The sequence below is a fragment of the Mesoplodon bidens genome (genome assembly GCF_964165515.1).
Source record: "Mesoplodon bidens genome assembly, chromosome: 8".
Lineage (NCBI taxonomy): Eukaryota > Metazoa > Chordata > Mammalia > Artiodactyla > Ziphiidae > Mesoplodon > Mesoplodon bidens.
Genome location: NC_138165.1, coordinates 95977594 through 95998007, shown reverse-complemented (window position 1 = coordinate 95998007; position 20414 = coordinate 95977594).

Sequence of the window (20414 nt, the reverse complement as noted above, 5' to 3'; positions counted from 1 at the left end):
TTTGAGCTTGCACTGCATTTTGTATGAATCCATTTTCTTCACCACCCATTAAAGGAAATCCAAGATATTGTCCAATTAGGCTTCTGTTGAGAACTAAGAGTTACCAAATTTTGATAAATCTATGTAAATAAGATTATTCTTTAGTCTACCTCTCTACTTAGGGAAAGCAAAACTCTGAATCTACCATTTATCAGGCGTCTTTTTGTTTAGAAAATGTAAGTAAGCCCTTATAATTAAGGGAGTTCTCTCATTCCCCAATGCAGTACAAATGAACCAAGCTGGAAGTAAAGCCCGGGTTTGGGAGGACAGAAAGGGTGAAAGCAGTTGCTTTCCTTGATCACATTCTTCACAAGCTGCTCTTTGAAACAATTTTAAAGGTAATGAATGAGTTGTAAGACTATAATAAAAATAACGTCAAAGAGTTAAAGCAAGACCCTAAGACACAGAAAATAATCAAACGACATCATCGACTTGGTATACTGGTTCTCCCGGGAACTCACAGCTCAGATCCCCTGTCCCAGGCCTGGCCTCAGGCCTCACTCCCTGTCTTTCTAAGAAGCTGTTTATTTCCTCTGAACCGAGCCTAATTTGGTGCCAGAAAAGTGAAATGGAGCCTTAAGACCATTATCTGGATACGGGAGGAAGAGCACATACAAAAAAGAAAATCTAGGAAAAGTTCTCTTCATGTGAATTAATTGAGATGAGCATTTATTTTTTGTTTAAATTGACCTTGTAATTGTTTCTACTTTTTTCCCCATGAGATATGTAGAGACATAACCTCCAGGGCTCGTCTATTTACAGCAATAAAGGACTCAGCGCAGCTCAGACGCCCTGTATCATTCACCCATGCAGGTCATACAATTGATTCTCTTTCAGACAAGGCCATATGGATTGATTTAGCAGCATTTCACTGGCTGCCTAGAGACATGGCTTGAGTCATCCTGTATAAATTACTTAACTCTCCACCACAAAAAGGAAAAAAAAATGTTTTCTTACATAGCAGTAGCAATTAATGTTCAACATGTTTATGGAGTTTAATAATATACAGCCCAGCACCAACCTCGGTATGCAATACCATTATCTTGAGAGAGGGACTTAGGTGGTGTCATCAGCATACAAGACACAGATGATTGATCCATAAATAACTGAGCCTGGCCTTATTACAGCAAACAAATTAGACAACGTGGAATATATTGCCGTATAGACAGGACTTCCTTTTCTTTAAATATATGTCATAATTGATAGTGGTGACCTTTCAGCAACACTGAGAAGCAGCTTGCAATTAAAAGGCTCCCTCTCCTTGGAGTGCCTGCACACACAAGTGGTTGTGCAAGGTTAGGACCAGTGGAGTGGAGCAAGGTCTAGACAACACTTTCCCAGGAAAGCGTTTGCCAATAAGGTCAATCTCTTCACCTTTCTCATATTTCATTCACGCAAAAGGAATGTGGTGATGCAAAAAGGAATGTGGTGAGTCACCAACACGTATCTATTGAGCCACTTCTGTGTGCCAGGCACTGTTCCAGACACTGAGTACAGAGCAAAGAATGAGACGAAAGGACCAACCACCTCCTCAGCACTGGGGGTGGAGAATGACAACAATGACAGCAAACATGTAAGCAAATAAATAAATCCTTTTATAACTTCTGATGTGTAGCATGCTGAAGATAAAATAGAGCGCTCTTGAATCTTTGTATTTTTAAGTGGTAAACAGAGATTTTAACAATGGGAGATATTTTATGTATTCAGCATCCATGTGATTAAAGAATCACCAACATAAGCAAGATTCTATTTACTTTTCTTTTTTTTAACATCTTTATTGGAGTATAATTGCTTTACAATGGTGTGTTAGTTTCTGCTGTATAACAAAGTGAATCAGCTATACATATACATATATCCCCATATACCCCCCCTCTTGCATCTCCCTCCCACCCTCCCTGTCCCACCCCTCTAGGTGGTCACAAAGTGCCGAGCTGATCTCCCTGTGCTATGCAGCTGCTTCCCACTAGCTATCTATTTTACATTTGGTAGTGTATATATGTCCATGCCACTCTCTCACTTCGTCCCAGCTTACCTTTCCCCCTCCCCGTGTCCTCAAGCCCATTCTCTACATCTGCGTTTTTATTCCTGTCCTGCCCCTAGGTTCTTCAGAACCATTTTTCTTTTTTTAGATTCCATATATGTGTTAGCATATGTTATTTGTTTTTCTCTTTCTGAATTACTTCACTCTGTACTTTTATACTTTTATTATTTCATTTTCCCAATTTTAAAAATACAGTACCAATTCTGAAGAGGGATGGGTTTTGTTCATAATTTGATCATTTAAAAGATTTAACTCCTTTAAAATAATGATTGTGGCGTTCCATAATAGCCTAGAGTAACCAAAAAAAAAAAAAAAACCAACAGATTTACTGATGCTAAAAAGAAAAGAAAAGGAAAAAAAAAACAGGGATCATTCTATATATACATACATATTTTTTAAAATTTATTTTTGGCTGCTTTGGGTCTTCAGTGCTGCGCACAGGCTTTCTCTTGTTGCGGTGAGCAGGGGCTACTCTTCGTTGCAGTGCACGGGCTTCTCATTGCGGTGGCTTCTCGTTGCGGCGCATGGGCTCTAGGCACGTGGGCTTCAGTAGTTGTGTCACACGGGCTCAGTAGTTGTGGCTTGTGGGCTCTAGAGTGCAGGCTCAGTAGTTGTGGCACACGAGCTTAGTTGCTCCATGGCATGTGGGATCTTCCAGGACCAGGGATCAAACCTGTGTCCCCTGCATTGGCAGGTGGATTCTTAACCACTGCACCACCAGGGAAGCCCCATTCTATATATTTTTAAAAATTAGTTTAGTTGTAATGTGAAAAAAAATAGTGCGAGGACACATCAGAATCACAGGCATAACACGCTATATCCATGTAGGTTGAACCATTCATGGAACATAAGGTGTGCACATATTTTGTTCTCTTGAAATGTTTTATCTCTGTAATACAATATAGATGATGTCTATACAGATATGTTGAAGTTCATATTTAAGGTAATTGTCCATAAAAAATAATCCTTTAAGCAGAAACACATAAATAGGTGAGGCAAAAGTCCTTCTCACATGAATTCTCTGGAATCCTCCTTCAATTTTCCACTCTAATTTTAGACATCAGCTTGCTTCGTTTATACAGGAAGTAAGAATGTTCTAACAATGGCTTGTGGTTCTCAGTCCCTTTGTGGAGGGAAACTGGGACAATTGGGTTAGTTATGAAATGCATCTCTGTCATAGGTAATTTACCTGCAGAGATTTACTCTTTTCTGTCTCCCGTAGCAATGCCACTCTCACTCCTGTGATACTAGGGTCCTTCTTGCATCATGGGAGAAGGACAGAAGGAGAAGGAGAAGAGGTACGCACTGGCAATGGGCACATCCGTGACATTCATGGGGACGTGATCAGCAAGTCACCATCATCTTATGTGTGTGGCACAGCTGAGAAACAGTCACGAGCAACAGCACTAAGTAAATCCTGATCAAAGGAATGAAGGATTACATACACGGTACTTCAGGTAGTTTTTCCTTCCACCTCTCACTTCTTTCCAGAGTGAGCTGGTCCCATAGGTCTGCTCACCCTCAGGTTCTTTCGCCACCCTTCCCTGCTCTGTATCACAGTGAGGTTGCCCACCAAGGATCACACCACTAGGCTGACTGCCATCTGGATGCAGCCAATGAGAGCACATGGCAAGAGAGCATAGGGCAGAGGGCAGGGAGAAACCATGGCGTTTCTCTCCCCATCTCTGCTTTTTTTTTTTTTTTTTTTGCAGTACGCGGGCCTCTCACTGTTGTGGCCTCTCCCGTTGTGGAGCACAGGCTCCGGACGCGCAGGCTCAGCAGCCATGGCTCACGGGCCCAGCCGCTCCACAGCATGTGGGATCTTCCCAGACCGAGGCATGAACCCGTGTCCCCTGCATCAGCAGGCGGACTCTCAACCACTGCGCCACCAGGGAAGCCCTCCCCATCTCTGCTTTGGGTGTCATCTTTGGCAGTAGAGGTTCCAGCTCTCTCTAGGTGACCCTCCTTGGCTCCAGCTTCTACCTAGAGGCCCCAACCCTGTGGTCCTGGCAACCCCACCTCTCCCTAGGGTGGTAGCGACTCCTGCTGTTGCTACTCTCTGATTCACCTCATTGTTCCCTGTTCAGCTTGTCAGCCCTGCCATCCTCTCTGCAAAGAATCTGCTATATTAGAACGCCTGTTTTTCAGTAATGAGAGTAGTGTCTGCTGCTTTGGGTTGTACACTAATTGATTCAGAGAGTTTTCAAGGAGAATTCAGTTCAGTTTATATTGAGCACCTCCTGTCCCAAGCACTGTGCTACACACCAGGGAGACTATGACGCAGAAGACATCATGTCTGCCTCCAAGGAGGTCTGATTATAGTGAACAGATCATTTCAAGATTACATGGCAAGCATTATAACAGGGCTGAGGCCCTGGGGCTCTGGAAACACTGGGTCTGGTTCCTTACTTAGCTGGATCTGGGGCTTGGGGAAAGCTTCCTAGAGGAGATGATGGCTGAGGTGATCATTGAGGGATGAGAGTTAGCCGGGTGAAAGATGCTGGAAAGAGCTTTCAGACAGAGGGAATAGCACAAGTAAGCACACCAAAGCATTAAATCAAATGCCCTGTGTTTCTGGGGTTGGTATCAGGGTGGGGAAAGAGGGGCAGGAATGGACTGGAAGAGGGTATCACTAGACCTTAGGTGTGAGGCCAAAGGATAGGAAAGGCAGTCAGAGACAGAAGGCAGCTAAGGGGTTGAATTCCCTTCAATGTACAGTTAGGAGTAATTGATGATTTTTAAAGAATAGAACAGCATAGTCACATTTACAATTTATAATTCCAACGGATCACTTAGGCCACACTGTTGTAGTAAGTGGCAGCTCTACAAAAGACAAGATAGAGGAAAGAAACGGAAAGCACTACTTGAGCCAGATCATTCTAGTAATTCAATTCAACCTAGCAGCATCAAGTCTCTGGGTGTCAACCACCTAAGAGGGATGCAAAACCCCTTACATTTGTGTGGCCCTTCAAAGTTTACTGAGTAATTTTAAACACATCTCATGATTCTCATAAAAATTCCATGAGTTAGGTATTAGAATTCCCATTTTTCAGATGAGGAAACTGAGACTTAGAAGGCAACAGACTATGTTTCCTGACTGCTGAACTTAATGATTTTCTGCTCCCCATTATGTGATAGGATAAGTTGATTTATCAGAAAGTTGAGTTTTCACTAGCTAGAGAAAAAATGTGGGGACTCCCATATATACATACATTGGACTATTTCATAATTAATGCATAACTTATACCAGACATGGGCTTGTTGTTGGTTTTTTTTTTAATTACTCATCACACGGCAGATTCTATTTCCTTAGGGAATTGAGAATAATCATAGGTAGTTGACTCAACCTCTCTGGATTGGGACTGGCAGAAGACAATAGGATGTAGCCAGTGGCATTTCAAGTAAGACTTGAATTCACCTTTCTATCCTTCCCCCAACATAACAGGACTGAGAAGATAGAGAATATTATCCTAAAGAAAGTAATCCTACAGGTAGTTGATGAAGAATACACACAGAGTCTAGAGGATGACAGAAAATAACGACTTTTTCTATTGAATGATCTTTCTGTCCCTCTACCAGAGGGCTATTTATTGGTCAGGATCATGGAAACTCAGTCCAGGCTCCATCCTGGGAGGGTGATGATGGATTCGTCATCACTGGTAGTCACCCTGCCCTTCCAAGGAGAAGACTGAAGTCTTCCTGGTTTTCCCAATTGTTAAACTTCCCACTGGCTTATAATACTGATCCCCTCTCATGACAAATACCAATAATGCATCATGACGCTAGCTCTCCATTCCCAGTAGGGGTTAAACAAAAAAGAAACAATGGGACTGAAAGGAAACAGAAACCCCCCAACTGCTACAACTATGATTCCCTTTGGAAAACCTGCCTCTCACCTCACTCCTTCCCTTTCCTCAGATAGCCACTCCCAAACCAGGAACAAAGATCTTCGCACACTCAGCACCTCCTGAGGTTGGAGCCAGTGATTTACAGACTTATTTCCACCCCTAACGACTCGCATCAGTAACAGTGATTCATTCAAGCAGCCAGGATTCTGCCCACTTTTGAGAATCACTTTTTGACTTTTATGTGCATGCATCCAGGCTCCACATCCTTGTCATAAATAAACTGGCTATCATCACAGAAGAAGTGGTAGCTGGGCAGTTCTGAAGAGTATCTCTTGCCTCTGGACCACATATGCCATGAGGATGTTTGTGCAAATAATAAAGCAATCATCTATAAGCTCTGTTAAGTACAAGGATCTTTTCTCTCCTGTATACTACTGCATCCCCAGAATCTAGTACATTTGCTGGCACATAAGAGACACCCAATAAATGATAATAGCTAATATTTATTAAACATGTACTGTGTGCCAAGGGACGGTTCTAAGCATTTCCCAGGCACAAACTCATTTAATCCTCAAAGCAACACTATGAGTTAGATAGTACTGTCTGCATTATAAGATACATAATCTATAGCACAGGACAGTTATGTAATTTGCCTATTGACATGCAGATCACAAACAAAGGATTCGACATTTAAATCCAGGCAGTCTGGTCAAAGAGCTAGTGCTCATGACCATGACCCTACACTGCCTTCCATTGACTAAGCGACCCGGCATCCAGGTCTATAAGGGGAGACTGTGCTTTCTTTCTCCCTTCTAGCCTACCTCACATGAGTCAAATACTGCATTCCATCCAGGTAACAGTCCATCTACAAAGGAATTTTACTCTTATGCTTAGCCAGTGGTTCTCTATCTTGGGAGTAACAAGGTCCCAGTAGCCCCGGCAGCTTCACTTTCTAGTGCATGAACCTGCAGTTCGTTCCATCTCCAGGTCCCCTGACTATACACAGTGCTCATAAGTTTTCAGGAATAAAACAAGGATGCTGGGTGGCAATTTGTCACTTCTTCTTTCAGGGTGGCCATGCATTTCATAAGTCTCTTGGTGATAATGTTCAAGCTGGATTCTGATGAAAAGAATCACTCTGGATATGAAATCCACCCTCCCCTTCAAGTATCTGTTCTTATTTCTCATGAGGAAAAACAGCAGGGGAGGGAAATAAATGTTCTCAGCTTAGGCTGAATTTACACTGCAACTTTCATATCTCAGTAGCGCTGTGGACTTTAAATGCGCGTGTCTCTTTTATAATGGTTACCCAGGTGATTTTAGTCTCTCCAGAACATTCACCTTCTGATCCAGTTTTAAAAGAGATGATACCACTAAAAAGCTGCTTTAAACTTGAAAGCAGACCCTCAACACTCAGAGGAAATGCTTATGAGGAAGAAAGATGATTCTGACCTATATAGGAACATTTTGGGCTAAAATGGTTATTACTCTTTCAAGAGCCCTGCAAATAGCTAGCTTTTCCAGAATTGAAGAGAAAATTCAGAGACATTCTCACTGAATCCTGGACACTTCCCTCTGTTTTCTAGCAAATAAATACTACGTCATCAATCATCAGGCATATAACTGTAGCTTGGTCTCATAAGCTCCCCATGAGCCAGCCAGCAAGACCCCAAATAACCCAGTTGGATAGGCTCGTAGACCACTCAGCTGTAGAATGATAGATGTATACAACAGGACAGGACCATGCAAGGAGATCCACACCTGCTCCACCTCTAAGATTTCTCTTTCTCCTACTATCCCTGTCCACTCCACCAGCAAGTCTTAACAGTTCTACTACCAAAACATAGAGGTCCCAAATCTATTCACTCCTCTCCATCTCCATAACTGCCCTCCAACCCAAGCCATCGCCACCTCTCTCCTGGACTATTATAGAAACGTCTAACTACGGTTTCTCTGGTTCTATTCTTTCTCTTTTTAACAGCTTTATCGAGAGTTAGTTTACATTCTATAAAATTCACCCATTTAGAGTGTAAAACTCAGTAGTATTTAGTATATTCACAGAGTTCTGCAACCATCACCACAGTCTAATTTTAGAAAATTTTCATGACCTTAAAGGAAACCCTATACCCATTAGCAGTTACTTCCCCGTTTTAATCCCGCCTTCCCAGCCCCAGGTAACCCCTAGTCTATGTTCTGCCTTTGCCTGCTTGTGGAACCATACAATACGTGCTATTTCATGACTGGATTCTTAAACACAGCATGATGTTTTTGAGGTTCATTCAAGTTGTAGTTTGCATCAGTATTTCATTCCTTTTTTCTGTCCAGTGGCATGCAATTATATGGATGTGCCACATTTTCTTTTTCAGTTCAGAAGGTGATGGACATTTGGGTTGTTTCCACTTTGAGGCTGTTATGAATAATGCTGCTATGAACAGCTGATAACAAGTTTTTGTGTAGACATATGTTTTCATGTATCTTAATTAGATACCTGGAAGTCGAATTGCTAGGTCTTATGGCAACTCTGTGTTTAACATTTTGAGAAACTCCCGCACTTTTCCCAAAGTGGCCACACCATTTTGCATTCCCAGTCAGCACTGCATGGGGGATTCCCATTTCTCCACATTCTCACTGACACATGTTATTCTCTGTCATTTTGATTACAGCCATCCTAGTGTGTGACGTGGTATCTTATTGTGATTTCGATGTTCATTTTCCTTATAGCTAGTGAGGTCGAGCATCTTTTCATGTGCTTATTGGTCATTTGTATACCTTCTTTGGAGAAATAGCTATTCAAATCCTTTGCCTATTTTTTAATTGCATTGTTTGTTTTTTTGATATTGAGTTGTAAGAGTTCTTTCTATATATGGACGCTCACCCCTTATCAGATATATGATTTGCAAATATCTTCTTCCATTCTGTAGGTTGCCTTTCACTTTCTTGATGGCATCATTTGTGGCATAGAAGTTTTTAATTTTGATGAAATCTAAGTTATCTATTATTTTCTTTTGTCATGTGCTTTTGGTATCATATTTAAGAAATCATTGCCTCATTAAAAGTCACTACACTTCCTTCTAATACTTTTTATAGTTGTAGCTCTTCTGTCTAGGTCTATGATCCATCTCCAGTTAATTTTTGTGTATGGTATGAGTAAGGGATCCACCTTCTTCTTTTTTTAAAAAAAAAAATATAGATATGCCATTGTCTCTGCATCATTTGTTAAAATGGATGTTCTTTCTGCATTAAATTATTTGGGCACCCTTGTTGAAAAACAGTTGACAAAAACACAAGAGTTTATTTCTGGACTGTAAATTCTATTCACTAATCTATATGTCTACCCTTGTTCCAGAACCACACTGTCTTCACTACAGTAGCCTTGTGGTAACTTTTGAAGTTAGAAAGTGTGAATCTTCTAACTTTCTTCTCCTACTTTCTGTTTCTATTCTTGCTACACCATTGTAGCATGTAACATTGTAGCAACTGTTACATTGTAGCATTGTAGCATGTAACATTGTAGCAATTGTTACATCTATCCCAGATCTTGTTATTTAATGTGTTAATAAAACACATGTATTTTATATAACAGTTTTAAGATATATTCTGATAACTGTATTCTAATATTTTTATCTTTTGCAATTCCACTGATGTCTAAAATTTTGTGAGTTTTTTTTCACTTAAAAACGCCTTTCCTCAAAAAAACCTTTCTACTCCACAGCCTAATCATATCATTCCATTCTGGAACCCTCCAATTGCTTTCAATAACACAGAGTAAAATCCACACTCCTGCCCTGACCCAGTTTACTTCACCAACCCCATCTACTTCCACTTTTCCCATACCCCCTGCTTCTAACCTCCCTGGCTTCTTTCTGATCTTAAAATCCCTGGGTCTTTTCCCACCCAAGGGCTTTTGCTCCAGCTCCACCCTCAGCCTGGAATCTTCTTCCTCCTGATCACTGAAGGCTGGATCTGCTTATAAGCCAGGTCTCAGCTCCAGTCCAGCCTTGGGCACTTTGTTTGTGACATCGAACCCTTTGGCAGTCTATGGACACCTTCTCAGAAGAATGTTTTTAAATACCTAAAATGAAATACATAAAATGACAAGGAGGGGCTTCCCTGGTGGCGTGGTGGTTGAGAGTCCACCTGCCGATGCAGGGGACATGGGTTCGTGCCCCGGTCCGGGAAGATCCCACATGCCACGGAGTGGCTGGGCCCGTGAGCCATGGCCACTGAGCCTGCGCGTCCAGAGCCTGTGCTCCGCAACGGGAGAGGCCACAACAGTGAGAGGCCCGCACACCGCAAAAAAAATAAAAAATAAAATAAAATGACAAGGAAAACCAATATCAGGATACAGTTATTAAAATAGTAAAGAAATAAGCAGGTGATATAATAATACATAAACTTCTTTATTACTGTAGTAAGTAATAATACCTCGTTGTTGGTCTCATAACTATCATGATTTTGAAGGAGGAAGGGGCATAAAAGACATTTCAAGATATCCACCAACACTGGAATGTCATATGAAAATGTCTGTGATTTCCACTGGTGACAAATCACAGGCATCGCTTACACTATTGTGGTTTGTTGCTTATCATCATAATTAAAATAAAATGCTATCCTTTCTTTTCCATCTTTCTATTACAGAAAATAAAGATTTTTTTAACCATCAAGTTAAAAGGTACCCTGAATTCCTTCCCAGCTTAAAACTTCAGAAAGTATGAGGAGGGCCTGGGAATCTGCTTTTACAATAAGCTCCCAACTGATTCTACCCTTTAGTACTATGGTCAACGCTGAGAGAAACAGTGACTTATGGGTGCTGCATGAGGCATATTAAGAAGACATTTGCCTTGTGCTAAGTTCCTCCTCATCCCATCCAGGGGCCTACAATGCTACCACAGACTTGGGTCCAGGGACTTTTCAAGAGAGCTATATTAAAAAGCAGCTCTCTCTGGGCATCTTTTGCTAAAACCTGGGAGGAGAAGCTTAGCCATAGAAAGTCAGAGGGAGGCATCGACCATCCGGCCAGAAATCCTACAGACCCTAGAGACACCATGAGCCTGTTTACCGAGGATGTGCCATCCTCATAAGTCAACAAAGGCACATGCTTCAGGCCTAAGAGAATGTCAAGGACAAATTAAAGAGTTGGGGTGCTGAAGAAAATAAACACATTGGCTCCAAGCCACAGAAAGACAGCCACAAAATCTAAAATTAATGCATAGTTCAATTAAAAGTCTACAAATGTAAAATGCAACTGTAAGTTAAAATAAATGAATTAGATTGAATGTAATGATACCTCCAAAGTGAACGTGCTCAAGGACAAGAAGGTCTTAAAATGTCTCTGGTAGCCAGAACCAACCCCCATGCCAGCACTATCCCACTGCAAGCCTGGAAGCAGTGTGCAAGCAAGGTCCAGGGCTGTCTTTGAATGAAACCTCCAAACTCAAAACCTCAACAAGATCTGGAAAGCCACACTCTTCCTCCCACTTCAGTGCCAGTGGACTCTGCAACCCTTATCCATCAGGACACTGTCCAGGCTCCTCTAATCTCTCTAAAATGCCAATTTGTGCCTAGCCAGAGGTCACAACCTCAAATTCCTATGGGCATCTGCAGGACCCTTTGATTCCTGAAGCAATTCAGGCAGTGTCTCAGGCTGATGCACTTTTAAAGGGCCTATGATAGTGTCTGAAAACTGGGGGGGGGGGGGTATATTATTATATATTTAATTGTATTATTTGTATTATATATTTATTAAATACACATACATATATGTACATAATATATGTATACATACATATGTATATTATATAGTTTATAGCTATATCTAAATATAGATACATACTCCAAAATATGAAAATGGAAAAATTGAAATTCTTTTCAAAAGAAAAACTATAAAATCCTTTTTGCCTCTGCCCCCCAAAATCTCTATTTAATGCAGCATGTGGATTAAATATATTTAAGATAATGTGAAATGGGACCTCTAAAAGTAAGAATGCTTAGAGCCCATGAAATTAAAATCCTTCGAACCAGCTAGGAAATAAAATGAATGGAGACAGGTATAGAATTATGATCAGTAACTGATGCCTGGTCCCCACATTGGCTATGGAGCTGTAGCAAGCACATGCCCTTTCCGAAAGGGGAACTTGTGACTTAGCCCTAGCTAATCGGTGTCTCTCGGAAAAGGGAGTTCAGCTTTCCCAGATTGTCCAAACTCTAGGAAAAGTCAGGAATGCTGATTGTTACGTAAAATCTCCAATTTCCAAATGTTGACAACTAATTGAAGGTTTTAATTAATGCTCTTTGGCCCAGAAGCAAACACTGGCCACACTGGGTTTGGAAACATGAATCCAGAAAGCTACTTCAAAACAAGACAATCTTTTTTCAAAACCGAAAACATTTCCCTCCCAGGAGGTTGGGGCATGCGCAGTCTCCAACATGGCGGGGTGGAGGAGGGGTGCGGGAATGGGCAGGGCAGCACACTGTAAATGACTTCAGTCTCTATTTATAGGTTCAGAATGAGGTTCAGCATGAATATTATAAAATTATTTGAAGAATAATTAGTTCGATAATGAGTCTGCAGGTGAGAAGCAGCTGTTTTGCTCCTGGGCTTGGGGTCACTGTCTCTGCTGTGTGAAGAGCCAGCAGTAATTAGAAGAACGCACGGTGCCAAACTAAATTAAAATTTTTTCAAACCGTTGCTCACTGTATGATATAATTTTGTTTCATGTTCCCAGGATGAGGAAACTCGAATTAAGTCTCTATTCATTACAAAAATAGGCTAACTAATTTAAGGCTAAGAACTATCTCTTTGTCGATGGTATTGAATGGTTTCTATCCACTGTAACAGATCATTCTGCACTAAAATAAATGGTAGTTGATTGTATGCCAATGGTTTATTTAACAGCACTCAATTGTACTGAACTCCGAAAAATGTAATGGGTCTCCGTGGACCCTCCTGCCTGCTATTTTCCTGAAAATAAAATATTGATGTAATTGCATTTCCCACCCACACTGATCCTCAAACACACAGATGGGATCAGTTTAAGCAAAAATTGGGAAATGAAGAAATTGTGATAATCTTTCTTTCAGGACACTTGGGATATGTTTAATTAAGCTGCCCTGAAATCTATGAAAAGCTTTGGGATTGTGTTCTCATAAGTCACAGGGATTGTTGTAGAACCCCGGGAAAAGGCCAGGAAGAAAAAAGAAAGGAAGAAAGAAAAGAAAAAAGAAAGGAAAGAGAAGAAACCTTAAAAGATTTCATGGACCGTATCCCTGTGATACCAGACCAACTGGTTGCTTCTGTCAGTTTAATGAGGAAAATGCTACAAAACCAGTTGTTCAGCATCTTAGAGGGAAAAAAGCAAAAGTTTATTTATTGAATCTTTCACTTTTCAACTTGGCATTTTGCTACTGTATAGACATAGATTTAATCACACCCTGCAAGCAGCCAATTTCACTGACGTGACTGTATAAGTAAGACCACAAGGCTGAGTTTTGAATAAGATGGGCTTACTCTAATGCAGGTTCTTTTGGTCTTTCTTTTTAGGTTTGCTCTGTTTTCTTTAGTCATCAGCCTCTGGACTAATCTTGTTAATAGAATTATTTTGTCTGATTTTTTAAATGTCTTCTCTGATCCAGTCCAACTTGAGCAATTGAAATGCTTTCTTTCATCAGCATTCAAAAGGTAGCATTAGTAACAGCAGCAATAAAAGACTCAAATTTTTACTGAATTTTTGCATCATTCCTAAAACAAGATAAACAACTCTTGGGGTATTGAACTTCTCAGCATCTGAGCAATGAAATATTTTATGTCTTGAACATAGACCACACCCTCACAAGAAGGGGATTGGTCAAATGGCACCACCCAAAGGTTATTTAGAGATCTGCCAGCTTTTCCACCATTAAAGAAACCAAAAATGGCTTCCCTTCCCATCCTCATCCCCTTGTATGAACAGATATTCATGCTGGAGCTGTCTCTCCTAAAGTAATACGAACAGTGGCTTGTAAATTAGATCAGATTTTAAGTACATTGGAGATCTTGATAATTCAAAGAACTTTGCTGTGAATCTTTTTGTAAAGCGAATTTTCTGTGAATTTGGATTAGGTTTTCTTTAAGTGTGTTACATTAAGAAGTGTGCTTTTACCTCCCCCAACAGATGAGATGTAATCAAGAAAGGAAGGTCCATGGTCACAAGAACTGGGTCTTAGTCCAGCTCTTTTTCTGACCTGCCAGGTAACCTTAGAAACCTTGCTGAACCTCTCTGGGCCTCAGTTTTCTCAATAATGAAGGGAGGATGATGATCATTTCTACACTCCAGAGTCTTCAAGGAATTCAATAAGATTCTTTTAAAATGTGAGGGTGTTTTGTAGACTATTATAGACAATTAGTGCCATACAACATAGTTGTTATTATTAATAATTATGGTGTAAAAAAGAACAGTGTTGGGTGGTCAGCAAAGCAACTATAGGGGGACTCACATTCCCAACCTGATCCTTCAAACCCCACTGGGGATGGTATTCCTGGTTTGAAGAGATCTGTAAAGGTCATTCTTCTGATCCCCAATATTCCCTTAAAATGTCTTATCAAAAAACCGGTTTAGCTGGAGACACCCTCTGAAAATGCAATGAGTCTTTGGCTATGCATATAGGTGCCGACCCCTTGCACATTATTAAATTAGCACATGAAGGAGTCTCTTGTGTTTCCTGGGGCAAATGAAGGAAAATCTAGCTTCATGTTTATAACACTTTATTCATTCATTTCTTTTTCTCTGGGGATTCCTATACTCATTTTCTACAGAAAAGTGTTAATTGGTAAATTTTTAGGATTTTATTTTTCCCTCTTGATCAATAGAGAAATGTGAGTGTGGTGGGCAGGTAGGCATCCAAATGGCAATGCAGATACATGAGGGAGTTTATACAAATTAGTACACCAAGAGTCTCATATTAGTATTAACAGGCAAGCCAAATTTATTCCTCCAATTGTATTCTTAAAAAAATGTACTAACACCTTATAAATGTCTGAATCAAGCCTATGTAAGGGTATGTTTTTGAAGCCACTTAATGGGAGAACAATGACTAGTAAAAGAGTTCTAAAATTAGTTTCTTATACCAGGCCTCCCCAAGAAGTGGTAAAACTTGAGCACATGGGAGGTCTCACCCTGCTCTCTCCTCCACACCCCTGAAAACTTATACAACCTGTGAGGAGTCGTTTAACCTGTGTTTTATCTCTTTTCTCCTTAACCAAAAAGAGGGACTGAGTTTAAGTTCCCGAGCTTAAAAAGTGCAAAAGATGAGTCGCAAGTTTTAATCCAAAACTAGGCTGTAGGTAAAATACATTAGATCACAGGGTGAAGACTATCACAGGATCAAAGGATCTTAGCATGTTAATGCTGGGGAGTGGGGGAGGGGTGGCATTTGAATAAACCATTGGTGGTGCGGTTACATCAGTCTCTTTAGAATTTGAGTACCATGGGTCAATCTTCCAGGGCCTGATCATTCTGAGCTCAATCTGAAGACCCCCCAAATCTGAGGATTCCAAATTTCCAAATATGAGTGAGGATTCAACCTCATCAAGGTCCTGTTATCTGTGAAGACCCTGCTCTCATGGCCACATTCATGCTGTACCATCCACCCCTACCCATTACTCCCATGGTGTCTTTTGCTCCTCTCTTAACCACAAGAAACAAAGCCTCACATTTGTAGAGTCTTTGATGGTTTATAAGGTACTTGCACACACATTTTCACACAGGGCAGGGATTATTCCTAATTTTCAGAGGAAGAAATAATTTCTAACGAGTCGAGTAATAGCCTCATGGTTTCCATTACAAGCAAGTGGTAGAACCTAGCCTAGAATCCTTGTAGAGAGGGATTCTAAGAACTGGTTAGATCACAAGGCCTTCTAGATCTCTGAAATCAGGAGATTCCATTATTTCTATAGAGGATCCTAAAATGTGTCCCACATAATGTCTACTGTAATCTAGAGCAAATAATACACATTCAGTTCATACTCTCTGAATTACTTGAACTATTTCCCAGAGCCTTCACACACCCAACAAGTAAACACTTTCACCCCATCCTCTTTCTTCCCTGGGATGATTCAGCATCTACCTTGGCAGAGACCCAAGGCTTCCCATACAAGCAGCTCCATTCATCAAATGAACCAGCAGCTTCCCCATCCAAAACCAAGACCAAGACCAAGGCCACAGATGCCCTATTTAGAAGATGTAAGGTAATGTCATTGTGGCTCAGAGAATTCATCCAGCCCCTTAACCTCCCCCCATCACAGCTTTGAACCCCAGCTGCTACCTACTTTTCCTGTTCTGATCTGCTGCACAAATCCTCCCATTCTGCCTTGGCTTTGCCAGCACAGTCTACTCACTCATTGATTTTGGTCCCTACCCTTATTGTTGCTTCTGGTGTACCAAAGCCTCAGCATCCTATGTGTCTGGAAGGAGATACAGAAAAAGCAGGGCTCTCTCTGCTGACATCAACCACAGTATCATTTGTGTTTTTATTCCAAGAGCCATATCTACATACCTCCCAAAACTCAAGGATGAATTCCAGCTGCCCCCAAAACGGATGCTACCAGAGAGCCTTCTGTGGGTACAAGAGCCGAGCCAGGAGCACGCAACTTGGTAGATACTTAAGGGATGGTGGGCTCATGAGCACACAGCCCACACCCAGCACCTGCAGCCTTTGAGTCAGGCCTGGGGCCCTAGAGCCTAAAAAAACTAGGTGGGCAGAATTCGCCACAGCTTTAATTCATAAAGTTCTCCCTAAAATTCTGGATTTCCAAATTAATTTTGGTTGGATTTTCAAGGACCTGGAACACCATTCTCCCACAGCTTCATATGCCTGACTTTGCACTGCTGTGGTCTCCACTCAACTGTCAAGTCCTCAGAGAGGAATCCTCCACCCGCTCTGAAGAACCACAGAAGAATAAGCCTCACTTCTCCCTCCATTATTCCCTAACCATTGCCATGATTATTTTCTTCCTAGCACAGGTAACTCACTGAATTTTTGGTTTCCCTCTTTACTATCTATCTCCTTTGACTAGGATGGGAGCTCCATGGGGGCAAAACCTTTGTCTATCTCATTCATAGCTACTAGAAGGGCTCCTGACATAGAGAAGGTTTTCAATAAATGTTTGTTTTAATAAATGAATAAATGGATGGATGGATGAATTGGCTATGAATGAATGAATATACCACAGCAGGTACTCTTATATATGCCAAGCACTATACTTAGCACTTTTCATACATTATCACAGTGATGTTCAAAAGTCTCATTTTTTGTTCAGGCAAAACCTAATGGGAAACACTATATATGACCCAGACAACAAATTATAAACAAAAAGCAAAAAGAAACAGTGGTAGGTGCCCAGCCACTTCCTCCTCTTCAGAGTTTCATATCTTATTTAATTATTTTACCAATGCTGTTATATGTGAATTATCATCTGTCCCATGTTATAAATTTGAAAACTGAGGCTCAGGAAAATTAAGATCAAGGTCATTTGGCCAAGGTTATATAAGCTAAGTCACAGGACCAGATTGTAAACCAATTCTGTCCAGCGCTAACCATGTCTAACTTTCTAAACCATGATTCTAAAGAAGCTACACATTCTCTGAAATCCCAGGGAACTCTTTCCAGAATAAGTTAACATTAGGTTGGTGTTTTCAGAGCTTATTTGAATAAGATTGGAATAGCTTATTGTAGTGTTGAACAATGAATTGCTGTAGGTATATGAAGAATGACTTTTTCTTAATGAAAATTTTCAGGATGGTATTATAATGTTAATATTCTCAGAAAGTACTTTCATGTGACATGGACCTCACTGTTAATGGGAGAAAGTATATTCATATTTTTTTCACAGATAATTCTTGAAAGCCAAAGTATTTAAGAACCTTCATTGAGGCAAAATTCTATTATACAAGAAGTAGTTGCTTAGCAGTTTCTAAGAATTTAATAAATCTCTCCAGGAAAATGTTAGTTTCAAAAGAAAATTTCAAAAGGGACTCAAGAATACTCTCTGTTTTCTTGTATTTGCATTACAAATAAAGAAACTTTGGGCTGGCTCTGAGAAACCAGAGAAAACAAGAATGTTCGTTTTGCGTTATTTGGTGAGTGGTATTGTGTTACCTTTTTTTTTTTCTTTTAATATGAGAAACCCACAGGCTTCACAGTGCAGATTTGCAGCTGCAGGACACTCCTTAAGAGGTCTGTGGAATATCACTTTCACCAAGACACACTATCCTGGAGTCGTCTGTTTTTCAGATGACTTCAGTGAGAGAGGATGGCTGCCAATACCAGGTCCAGGACCTTGCAGGACCTTGCAGGACCTTACTCTCTGCTTTTCACTTTTACTTTAGGGGATGCGGTTCACATTCTGTGTGTGTAAGTGTGTGTGTGTGTGTGTGTAAATATATATAACATAAAATTTACCATTTAAAGCATTTTTAGGTGTACAGTTCATTGGCATTAAGTACATTCACATTGCTGTGCATCCATCACCACTATCCATCTCCAGAACTTTTTCGTCATCCTAAACTGAAACTCTGTACCCATTAAAAAATAACTCCCCATAACTTCTCCCCCCCAGTCCCTGGTAACCACTGTTCTTTCTGTCTCTATATATTTAACTACTAAAAAATTTTTTTGACTGCTCAAGTGCCTCATATAAGTGAAATCATACAGTAGTTGTCCTTTTGTCATCCCACATTCTTGGTACACTTGACTTTCCTTCTAAATGAGGGACATTCGCCAGTGTCTGCAATGAGGTTATAGTCCTGCAGCATGACCCACAGGTAACACTTTCAAAAGGTTATGTTTTTTAACGCCTGGTCTATACATTCAGTAGTAATAGTGCTAATGACTCTGCAACATTTTATCAAATTACTAAGATTATACCATTTGGTCTTTCCATCATTAAAGAAAATGTGGGAGGAGGGATTAATAAATTCCACTCTTAAGGATGGAAGGTTAGCAATTGGCCCAAGTCATCTTATAGAACTGCCTAGAAAGTCAGGAACTGCAGTCACTGTCACTGTGGGAAGGGACCAGAAGGAATAAGAATTCTTAGTCCCACAGCTTTTCCTGAGTTTTTAGAACTTTGTTTATGAGTTTTACCTTTGTAGCCTTGTCCTTCCCCAGTGATGGAAAAATGGAGAGAAAAAGAAACTTCCTGAATGTGGAATGGAGGTAAGAGCTCATGAAGCAGCAAGAAAGGAGGGAACCCAGTGTGTCCATTCCTTTCTGCAGCTGGTCTGGAAAAACGAGAACCCAGAAGGACAAGTACAAGTTGGCAGCTGTGGAGAAGAGAAGCAAGCAGGCGGCATCCAGATTCCTGAGGAGGAAGAACGTACCCAGGAGGATGTGGCCAGGACTGAAGGCAAGGCCCCTTGGGGTGACCTGACAAGACATCTCTGCTCATCCCTGGTCCGTCTAGGGACAGCTCTGGTGCTCTGATCAGCACAGCCATGGGGTCCTCTGAGAGGAGTAGGAACACTAGGGCTTTCCCCAGTGCTGCAATGGACGAACATTTAGGAACCAAGAGATGACCTTGGTCCAGAGTCCTCCCAGAATATCTTCATCAGGACATTGATGGTCTCACAGAATTTAGCCAGCAGGTGTGCGTGTGTGTGTGTGAGAGAGAGAGAGAAAGACAGAGAGACAGAGAGACAGAGAGATGGGGACAGAGAGAGAGAGAGACAGAGAGAGAGAGAGAAAGGAGGGAGGAGAAATGGGAGGATGAAGTAGTATTTAAAGAGAAAGATCCTACTTGAATACTTTCCAACTTACCACTGCCCCCAGTCCTTCTAACCATGTGGTGCCCAGTCAGCTTCAATCCCTATTTTGCTTCCTCAACCAGACAATCAAGGTTGGAGTCTGTGGATTTCTCTGGCACCACGTGGACTCCCACTGGTCTTGGCATTGAGTTCTAGGAACATCTCATAGTGTTTCTCAACTCAAATATTGAGCTCTCTGACGCTCTCCTTTGCCATATGGATAACATAAGGTGATAAGGGCAAGAACTTAACGTGGGGAAGATAGAGCTGATTTACACAATCTGTTATTACACTGTGTTGCTCCTATTCATACTTTGAGAAGAGGAGTGCTTTGCTCACCCGAGATTCACTACATGGCAGAGGAAAAATGCATCAATCCTCAGGTTTTGGTCACTTAATGTGGATAAGAACTGCCTTGCTCTTCACCCGTCTCCCCATTTCTCACTTCTGTCAGGGGTCCCAACTTGTCACCATCTGGGGAAAAAGACCTATCCATGGTTTAAGACCAGTACAATAGGAAATATACAAGAAGATTTGCATGAGTTTCCTTGGGCTGCCATAATGAAGTATCATAAGTTGTTTGGCTTAAAACAACCGGAATTCATTCTCTCACAGTTCTGGAAGCTAGAAATCCAAAATCAAGATTTTAGGGCTGGCGGGTGGGGGCATGCTCCCTCTGAGACTCTGGGTAGACCCTTCCATTCCTCC